The 10152-nt window shown below is 36.1% G+C and overlaps 1 pseudogene; it reads left to right on the top strand.

Annotated features, from left to right (window-relative positions):
- The first annotated feature begins 9088 nt into the window (after nucleotides 1-9088).
- Nucleotides 9089-9713, top strand: LOC116845699 (annotated as a pseudogene).
- The last annotated feature ends 439 nt before the right edge of the window (nucleotides 9714-10152 follow it).

Genomic DNA, 10152 nt, shown 5'->3' with positions numbered 1-10152 from the left:
TATATATATATATATATATATATATATATAACATTTTAAAAAAGTAATTCAAAATAAATATTTATAAATATTTATCTAATAACTTACTAAAATATTGTATGCTGTCTGGGTTAATACTTTTGATCTTAACAGTACTTTGCGTAAGTATTTCATCACTTAGCAAAGTATTATATATTGACAAATTAGTATTTAAATATTGACAATGTTCTGCGTAAGTATTTTATCACTGGACGAAGTATTACATATCAATATTTAAGTATTGAAATAAATCATAAGGTAGGATTTGTAACATTAAATATTGAAATACTTGAGTACTAAAAGCTGTATTTGAATCGCAGAATATTACTAAATACTGTACTTTTAATACTGAAAATAAGTAATTAATCAATGATTCTTAGTATGATATTCCTATAAGGGCGGGCATACTTCCGACGTACAAAACCTCATTAACAATATTTCCGAAGTTAAACCTAGTTCTGAATCTGATGACAATTGTGATGAAATTATTGAGAGATATGAGAACGTAGAGGTTTCATCGCAAGGAGTGTCTATTGCTGACCGAGGAGATTTGGAAGAACGTCTCCAGAAATTGGAATAGTTATTGTTGAAGAGTGAAAGACTGCGGATGCAAGTAAACAAAAAGTTGCGAGCAGTCAAAACTAAACTCAAACGACTGGAAAAACAAGTAAATAATCGAAACTAAAAATTGGGAGTATAAATTAGTTCGGTCCGTTTTTTTGTGGTCAAAAATGCAATTATTTCAGAACAAAATGAATGAACAGATAAATCAAAGTATTGTCCATCGCTGGCTACTACTTTTTCCCACCTCTCAGGCAATTTTCGAATTCCATCTCGAAAAAATGTCTCGCCTTTGAGGCGATCCAAGTTAGGAGCCAATTTTCGTTTTCTGCGAAAGAAGTGAACCGGTGACCTGTCAAATCGTGCTGCATCCGTCGGAACAACCAGTAATCAGAAGGAGCAATGTCCGGCGAATACGGCGGGTGCGGTAAAATATCCCACTTGAGCGTTTCCAAATAAATTTTTATGACTTTTGCGACATGAGGCCGAGCGTTATCATGCAGAAAAATAACTTTGTCATGTCTTTGCTCGTATTCCGGCCGTTTTTCTCGTAATGTATGGCTCAAACGAATCAACTCCCAATGATTTTACAAGTTCCTCTTGCGTTTGACTCGGATCTTCATCGAGTAATGCCTCCAATTCTTTGTCTTCGAATTTTTTTGGCTGTCTAGAGCGAGGCTTGTCTTCAACGCTGAAATCACCATTCTTGAAACGTCGAAACCATTCCCTACATGATTTATCAGTTGGAGCATTGTCACCATAAACTTTTACAAGCATTCGATGCGCTTCAGCTGCACTTTTCTTCCAATTAAAGCAGAAAACTAAAACCTCCCGCAAATGCTGCTTAGTTAACACAAAATTTGACATATTCAACACAGTAAAAACCAGGGGTTTTGTATGAAACTTAAAGCGATATAAACTGAATATTATTGACAGATGTCTAACCTCTCTGAAATCACCGAAATCAGCTGTCACTATGAAACATTCATAACAGCCAGAGCTATCTTTTGAAAACGGACCGAACTAATTTGTACTCCCAATATATTAAAATTTTTAACAATGATCAGCTTTTACTTTTAAATAATGTACACAAAAAGATATTAGGTGTACAATTTTGCTTCCGCCGTTTTCCTATAGATAGCTTTAGCGGTAAGTAATGGTCGAAATAAATAGATCATAGACGTCATACAATGAACTTGAGCATCTGATAACATAACCTCATTAAACATAGAAACATTAGTCGATTTGTGTCTGCATCATAAAGTTATTCTCGATTGAAAATGTTAGTTTACGAACCAAATTCTCGTCATTTGCGGGAGATTTTAATTTTCTGTTTCAATATGAAGAAATCTGCGGCTGAGGCTCATCGAATGCTCTCAAATACTTATGGTGAGGCCGCTATTAGTGATAGAACGTGTCGTGAGTGATTTCAACGCTTCAAGAAGGGTGATTTTGACATCGAAGACCGACATAGCGGTGGAAGAGGAAAGGTTTTCAAAGATGCAGAATTGGAGGCATTACTTGATCAAAACTCGTGTCAAAATCAAGAAGAATTGACATGATCATTGGGAGTGACTCAACAAGCCATTTCAAAACGCCTCAAAGTCATGGGAATGATTCAGAAGCAAGGAAATTGGGTGCCGTACGAATTGAAGTCGAGAGATGTTGAACGGCGTTTGTTTGCTTGTGAACAGCTGCTTGAAGGCAAAGACGGAAGGGATTTCTGCATCGCTTTGTGACTGGGGACGAAAAATGGGTTCATTACGATAACCCCAAGTGCAGAAAATCATGGGGAGTTCCCGGCCATGCTTCCACGTCGACGGCCAAACCGAATATTCACGGCTCCAAGGTCATGCTCTGTATTTGGTGGGACCAGCTCGGCGCAGTGTATTATAAGCTGTTAAAACCGACTGAAATAATCACAGGCGATCGGTATCGAACGCAATTGATGCGTTTGAGCCGAGCATTAAAAGACAAACTGCCGCAATACAACGAGAAACACGATAAAGTGATTTTGCAACATGATAATGCTCGACCCAATGTTGCGAAAGTGGTCAAGACATACTTGGAAACGTTGAAATGGGAAGTCCTACCCCACGCGCCGTATTCTCTAGACGTTGCTTCCTCTGACTATCACTTGTTTCGATCAATGGCACACGGCCTGGCTGACCAGCACTTCCGGTCTTATAAAGAAGTAAAAAATTGGATCGATTCGTGGATCGCCTCAAAAGATGATCAGTTTTTTTCGACGCGAGATTCATACGCTACCCGAAAGATGGGAGAAAGTAGTGGCCAGCGATGGACAATACTTTGAATCATAAATGTATAACCAGTTTTTACAATAAAGTCTCGAATTTCGGAAAAAAAACGGCGGAAGCAAAGTTGTACACCTAATATAGAAGTGGTCTAATGAAACAATAATGAAAGGTTTTCGCTTAAAATTTTCTTGTGGTTCCGCTGGTTATAAAGAGTTATTAAAACAACACCATCCTTTACCTTCTTTTCGAACACTACATCGTTATTTAGAAGTATTAAAATTTGCACCTGGAATAATTTTGGAAATTTTTCAATTTTTGCAAATCAAAGTACAGCAGTTTGAAAAGGAAATCGATGCTGATTGCTTGTTAATATTAGATGAAATGAGTATTATACCGTCCAATGTTTATTGTCCATCATTAGATAGAAAGCTTGGAGCACCAACACTCAAAAACAAAAAGGCAGAAGCACATTATGCTTTAGTATTCATGTTAGCTGGAATTGCAAAGATGTGGAAGCAAATCGTTGAATTGACAAGTGGAAATGTGTCAGGGATGGATTTGAAAAAAATTATCTGTGATATAATTGAAAAAGCTGAAAATATTGAGAGTGTGACGATTCGGGAATCGTCACGACGTCCGAAACAATAGCTATAATGCTAACAAAGAAACGCCGAACAACCGCGCGCGGAATAACCGCAAGGTCAACAAACAGTCGAACTGTTTGTTATAATTTAGTATAAAAGCCGACAGAAAATTGATATCGAGAGAGATTGATCGGAAAGCTCCTCTCAGGCGCACGACCGACCAGAACTCGCAATTCCTAGAGATCCTAGACATTCCGTCGACCGAAGTGGATACGCGACGTCGACATCCTCTCTCCGATACCGCTCTACCGACCGAAGTGGATACGCGACGTCGGTTTCCTATCCATACACCGCTCTGTCGACCAAAGTGGATACGCGACGTCGACATCCTCTCTCCGATACCGCTCTACCGACCGAAGTGGATACGCGACGTCGGTTTCCTATCCATACACCGCTCTGTCGACCAAAGTGGATACGCGACGTCGACATCCTCTCTCCGATACCGCTCTACCGACCGAAGTGGATACGCAACGTCGGTTTCCTATCCATACACCGCTCTGTCGACCAAAGTGGATACGCGACGTCGACATCCTCTCTCCGATACCGCTCTACCGACCGAAGTGGATACGCGACGTCGGTTTCCTATCCATACACCTCTCTGTCGGCCAAAGTGGATACACGACGTCGACATCCTCTCTCCGATACCGCTCTACCGACCGAAGTGGATACGCGACGTCGGTTTCCTACCCATACATCGCTCTGTCGACCGAAGTGGATACGCAACGTCGACATCCTTTCCCGATACCGCTCTACCGACCGAAGTGGATACGCGACGTCGGCTTCCTATCCATCCACCGCTCCGTCGACCGAAGTGGATACGCGACGTCGACATCCTGTTTCTCCTCGCACTACGCCGCTAACATCTACGATTGCGAACGCATACAGGGCGTAAGATATCGGTGACGACGAGCGCCTTTAAACCAGCCAGGAAAACCAGGATAAATAAACAGATTAAAGCCGACGAGGCAACGAACTCCGAACGACGAACAATAGCGTATCAGGAAACAATTCCGACCGCGTCCCGCCGGACGATCGCGCGCCTCGACGCTCGCAGCTGATCGCGAGACGACAACAACGGCTCCCGACGAGAGCAAAAACGCGACCACGCGCCAACGGCGTAACGTCGTCTGTAAATAATTGTAAATAGCATTGAAATTAGAATATAGTTCCACATTATTATAACCTATATCACTGGTTTTCATTTCACAAACGAAACCCGGACCACACCGGCTAAGACTATCCCGCACGTAACGCAAGGCCGTTACAAGAGTATATGCCGTTGTTTCAGATATGGGTAGTTCAAATCGTGCAATGTGGCGAGAATTCGGAATAAATGCATCGCGTAATTCAAAAATTCAGAATTCTATTTTCCATCCGTACGATAAAAATCGTAAGCTTTTTTTCTTCTCTGATCCTATTCATGCATTTAAAAACTTAAAGAAAGGACTGTTAAACAATAAATTCTTTAAGTTGCCAGATAAAATTGTTCAGAAATACCATTTACCAGATAAAATTGACGTAGCTCATATTAATGATTTAGAAATATGTCAAAGTAATTTAGAGTTTAAATTAGCACCAAAACTGACAAAAGAAAATTTAAATCCCAATACGCAGAAAAATGCATGTAGGAAATTCAACAGCAGTTATAAGCAGTGATGTGAGTGCTGGCCTTCAATTTCTTGCCAAAGAAAAGTCTAGAAATGAATATATTACAACCTCAAAGTTTGTAAAATTGATAGCAAGATGGTTTAAAATTATTTCTTCTCGCAACATTAACTTGGCCCTAAGTAAAAAGAATTTAGATAGATTTAATGAAACTCGTGAGTTTTTAAAGGAGATTATAGAAATAGTTTCTTCTATGACAGTAGGAGCAAAAGGCTATTGGAAACTATTTCAAACTGCTGTTCTTATCTCAACAACATCTTTTTTACAATGTTCTGAATTGTTATTAAATAACAGAAATTACGCATTTGTACTTGGTGGTCGATTTACATCTGATTGTATAGAAAACTTATTTTCTATTGTACGAACAAAACATAAAACCCCTAATGCTGTTTAATTTAAAAACGATCTAAAATTAATAAGTATCGCGCAATATATCACCAGTGTTTATCGTAGTAGTTACGATGAAGATGACCGGGAATACTTAAACGAATTCTTAAAGATTTTACAACAAAATAAAAAAACAACAAAATCTTGATATAAATCAGAATTTCGTAAAAAAATCTGTTTTTGAGCATGACGATATACTTCATAAAACTGTAGTGGAACCATTATCAATAATGGAAAAAATTGCTTACACAACATAGCAGGGTATCTTATAATGAGTATTAAAAAAAATCAAATAACGTGTAAGAAATGTATTAGTCAAGCGGGGTTTTATAAATCTTCAAAATTTCAATTTCATTATTTATCGCGAATTCGTCGCTGGAGCAATTCTTGCTTATTTTTTTTAAATTTAGTCACATTTAATTTTTTTATTGAGATGGAAAATATTTTTAGACAACATATAGAATTTTTCACAAAAAATAATACACAAGACATAAAAAAATTAATTCTACCAAAGCTTGATGCTATCAATTTTTCGTTACCGAATTGTCACAACTTGAGACATAAAATGGTAAAGGTGTAGAAAAAGGGCGCCACCTCCGATCAGCCTGATCTTGACATATGTCATAGAGGTCACCCTTCTGAGTGACCTTCTGAAGATTTTAGCCGTCGCTCATTGTTTGTTAAAAAATTATGGACTGACTTAGGTTTAGGTTCAAATAAACATAATTTTCTACAAAACGTTGTATATGTTGTATATACTATATTATATTAAGCGTCAGTCATTCTTTATTAAAGTGTTCAACTTTTGTATTAATGTGACAACAGAAAACACAAAAATTAAACACTTTAATAAAGAATGACTGACGCTTAATGTAACGATAGGTTGGGTTAGGTTAGTTTTAAGGGAGTGTGCGGGGGACGTAGCCTCCCGCTAGTTGTTCGATATCGCACTTATCTTTCGATATTGCTCGTTAACGGGACACAGTATCGAAAAATTGTAATATATTTTTCGGACTTCTTTCATCAATAATTTTTTAACAAACAATGAGCGGCGGCTAAAATCTTCAGAAGGTCACTCAGAAGGGTGACCTCTATGACATATGTCAAGATCAGGCTGATCTGAGGTGGCGCCCTTTTTCTACACCTTTACCCATAAAATTATACATCGTTATCTACTTTTTAGATTAAGGATTAATTCTAAAACGTTACAAAGAAATACGCTTGATTATGGAAATAAAACTGTTGCAATACATGTTAGAATTTATTAAAATTATGTTCTACAATAAAAACAAAATTTATTAAATTGAAGTAAATATTTACTTCAATTTAATAAATTTTTTTAGTGTATTAATAAGAAAAAAATACTTAATTGTGCATGTAAAACTGTTGCAATACATGTTAATATTAAGTGAAAGAATGTTTTATTAGTATGTAAGTGCAACTGTGATATGAGTAATGCAATTGTGATATGAGTTGTGCATATACAAGATAAAATAAAAGATAAGAACAAAGCAGTCAGTACAAAGCAAAATAATAACTCTCTTTTTAGCTTTTTTTTTATCGAATTACAGGCTCATACAGGTCATTACCAAGGATAAGAATACTCCAGCTAAAGTCAACAATACGTCAATGAAAATAAAATTCAGCATTAAAAACAACAAAATTGTATATTGAATTCAATTCCACAAACAATTTATTGTGTAAAATGTAATTTTCGGAAATGTATAAAGAAACTGTACTCAAGAAAACAAATATATGTATTTATACTTCAAAAAACTTTATTTTATTTTAAGTGTCATTAAAAAATAGTTACATTTTTAAAAATTATGGTAATTCAAAAAAATTTGAAAACTAATATTACATTTTTTACATTATTGTTGACACACCTGTTTTTAATGTACAAGAGTGATTGTGATTTCACTACTATAATTACTGCATTTAATTGAAATTCAGTTGCAAACTTAGTCCGAACTTAGGTTAATAATTTAATTTTACGACTGAATAATTTCGAGATTTGTATAGGTACCCTTATAGAAATATCATACTAAGAATCATTGATAATTACTTATTTTCAGTATTAAAAATACTGGATAATAAGTAATTATCAATGATTCTTAGTATGATATTTCTATAAGGGTAATAAAAAAGTGTAGTTAATATAATTGTCAATCTACCAACAAGTAAAATAGGTGATAATTAAAACAAGTTATAACTTTTTGACTACAAAATCTTATTATGCTACTGAAATTTGAAGTGCCCGGTAGTATCATATGTTTCCGGTTTAGTTAAAATATGGCGGTATCAATCAGAAATCAGACATGCTTTGGCACAACTCTCCCTTAAGTATCTCTACCCTTCTCTTTATCTTTCCACTCCTTTTTCTCTATCCTAACACCTCCTGCCTTCCAACTTCGCCCTCACTTTCCTATCCCTTCACTCTTCCCTTCCTGTCACCCACATACTCCCACACTCCTCTCACTACCTTTCTCTCCCTCTCACTCACACCACTCCTTAATACCAAACCTTTCTCTCACACTTTCTCCACACTTAACCTGCCAGTCATCTAACACACACCGGAAACGGAAGTCGACAATTTACTACATAACATACATTATACATATATTATACATACATTATGCATTGTATTTTCTCAATTTTTTCCCATTTCTTGTATTTTATAGGTAAGTTATATATTTCATAGATTCCCTCCTATTGATTATTACTGACAACAAATATTTTTAGCAAGATTGCCGCAAAAGAAATTAGAATTCGGAAAAGTCTGAATTGTAAATAATTACTTTTGTAGATTTTTCTAGGAAAGTAACATAATACGAACAAAGGGTAATTAATCAGTTTAAGCTCCTTACCCCCGATTATGAAATCTGTTTTACCGATGATGTCCCTAGTCGCGTGACTGGGACTACGCCCCCCAGAACCTCGCACCGCAGCGGAGGAGGAGCCTTGTCTTTTATGAAAAATTGTCACTCTTTAGAAAATACATCTTTTTTCATTTCTAAGGTATACATTTCATATGTACTGTGTGAACAATGTGAATGTAAATTTATTTAAAGGTTTATGGCATTAAACGTTATTGTCGGTGGAAATCCATTTAAGGACATTCATTTGACATCGTTTAGAGTATTTTATCAAAATTTATGACAATCGGGCGTGGGTGGTTTTCAAAAGTTCACTCCGATTTTTTTTTCATAAATCGATAGCACAACTGTTTGAGACTATGTTTCTAAAATTTTAGAACGAATTTCGAAGTCCTTCAGTAGATTCAGCCCTTATAACTAGAGTGCGGTGCGCTATTGTACGGGCGCGCGGTGCTCCGTCTTTCGGTTACTTCTTTTCATTGGCTTATTATATGTTCATTAAACGAATATGAATCAGCATATATACCTGGTTTGAAAATTTGTACATATAATATACATGTTGTATATATAAAAAACATACAAGCTTGACGGCAAAGAAAAGATGACAGACGTTCTAATCAAAAAGCTAACTACATATTACAGACTTGCGATGAGGATAAATTTAAATTGTGTAACCGACATGAAAAAAGTGATATGGACAACATTAGAACATTTATGCTCAACAAATGAAAATCCGCGGCACGAGAAATGTCCGGCCGGAGCCGACAGCTGGTGCCAGTATCGAAAGTATGAGGCGGTGGGTACAGGAAAATTATCACCATTTCCCTTCACTCTACTCAGATATCGAGAAGCATTTGATTTCTATAGATTCTATTTATACAGATTCTATTTATACAGATTCTATTTATACAGATTTATCAAATGAAGATTTGTTAACGCGATATCTGGGTGGACACATTCAAAATGCTAACGAAAGTTTCAACTCGTCCATCTGGAGACTGGCGCCAAAGAGCCTCAATTGCGGTGCAAAAATAATTGAAACAGCCGCTTTTATTGTCGCCGGCATTTTCAACGAGAGATTTTCTGCCATTTTTAAATTTATGAATGAATTAGAAATTAATATTGGACCGGAATGCAAGCAATATGCAAATATGTATTACATACAGCGAATTTCTAGACAGGAGCGTCGACGAATAAGTAGCACGAGAGAGGCTTGAGCAGCTCGTAGGATGGCTCAAATTGCTCAAAACGAATTTAATGATGAAGCTGAAGGGTTATTGTATGGCCCTGGAATAGCAGATTAGCTTCTGAACACTGTAAGTATTCAAGAATTATACCGAAAACTTTAAACGCGTTTTTCTCGAAATCTGTTTCTTGCATTTTCTTCAATTTTGTGTACACAATTAACAAAAACCTATTTAACCAATCGACTTTTTATAAAGCTCGTTAGTTAGATAATGCTAAACTCTTCTCGATAAATCTAAAAAAGTAAAAAGAAATTAATATTAACTATTTATTTTTTGCATAAAGAAATGGACACTACGTGATGAAAATCGTAACTTTATCTTCTAAGTCATACAAAATTTTAATTTTTATATAATATATATATTGTTTTGTGACAAGATTAATGATGAATTAGACTGTATTAACTAACAAAGATGTTTATTATATGACTTTACAGAACAGACAGACCAGTCTCCTAAACAGACTGCTGCGTATATCTCAATGTATCTTGTTGCTGGT

This window comes from Odontomachus brunneus, unplaced genomic scaffold (assembly GCF_010583005.1).
Source record: "Odontomachus brunneus isolate Ranch 3 - 2012 unplaced genomic scaffold, Obru_v1 Obru_scaffold_057, whole genome shotgun sequence".
NCBI lineage: Eukaryota > Metazoa > Arthropoda > Insecta > Hymenoptera > Formicidae > Odontomachus > Odontomachus brunneus.
Note: the sequence above shows the minus strand (reverse complement) of the source record. Positions and strands in the feature narration are given on the sequence as shown.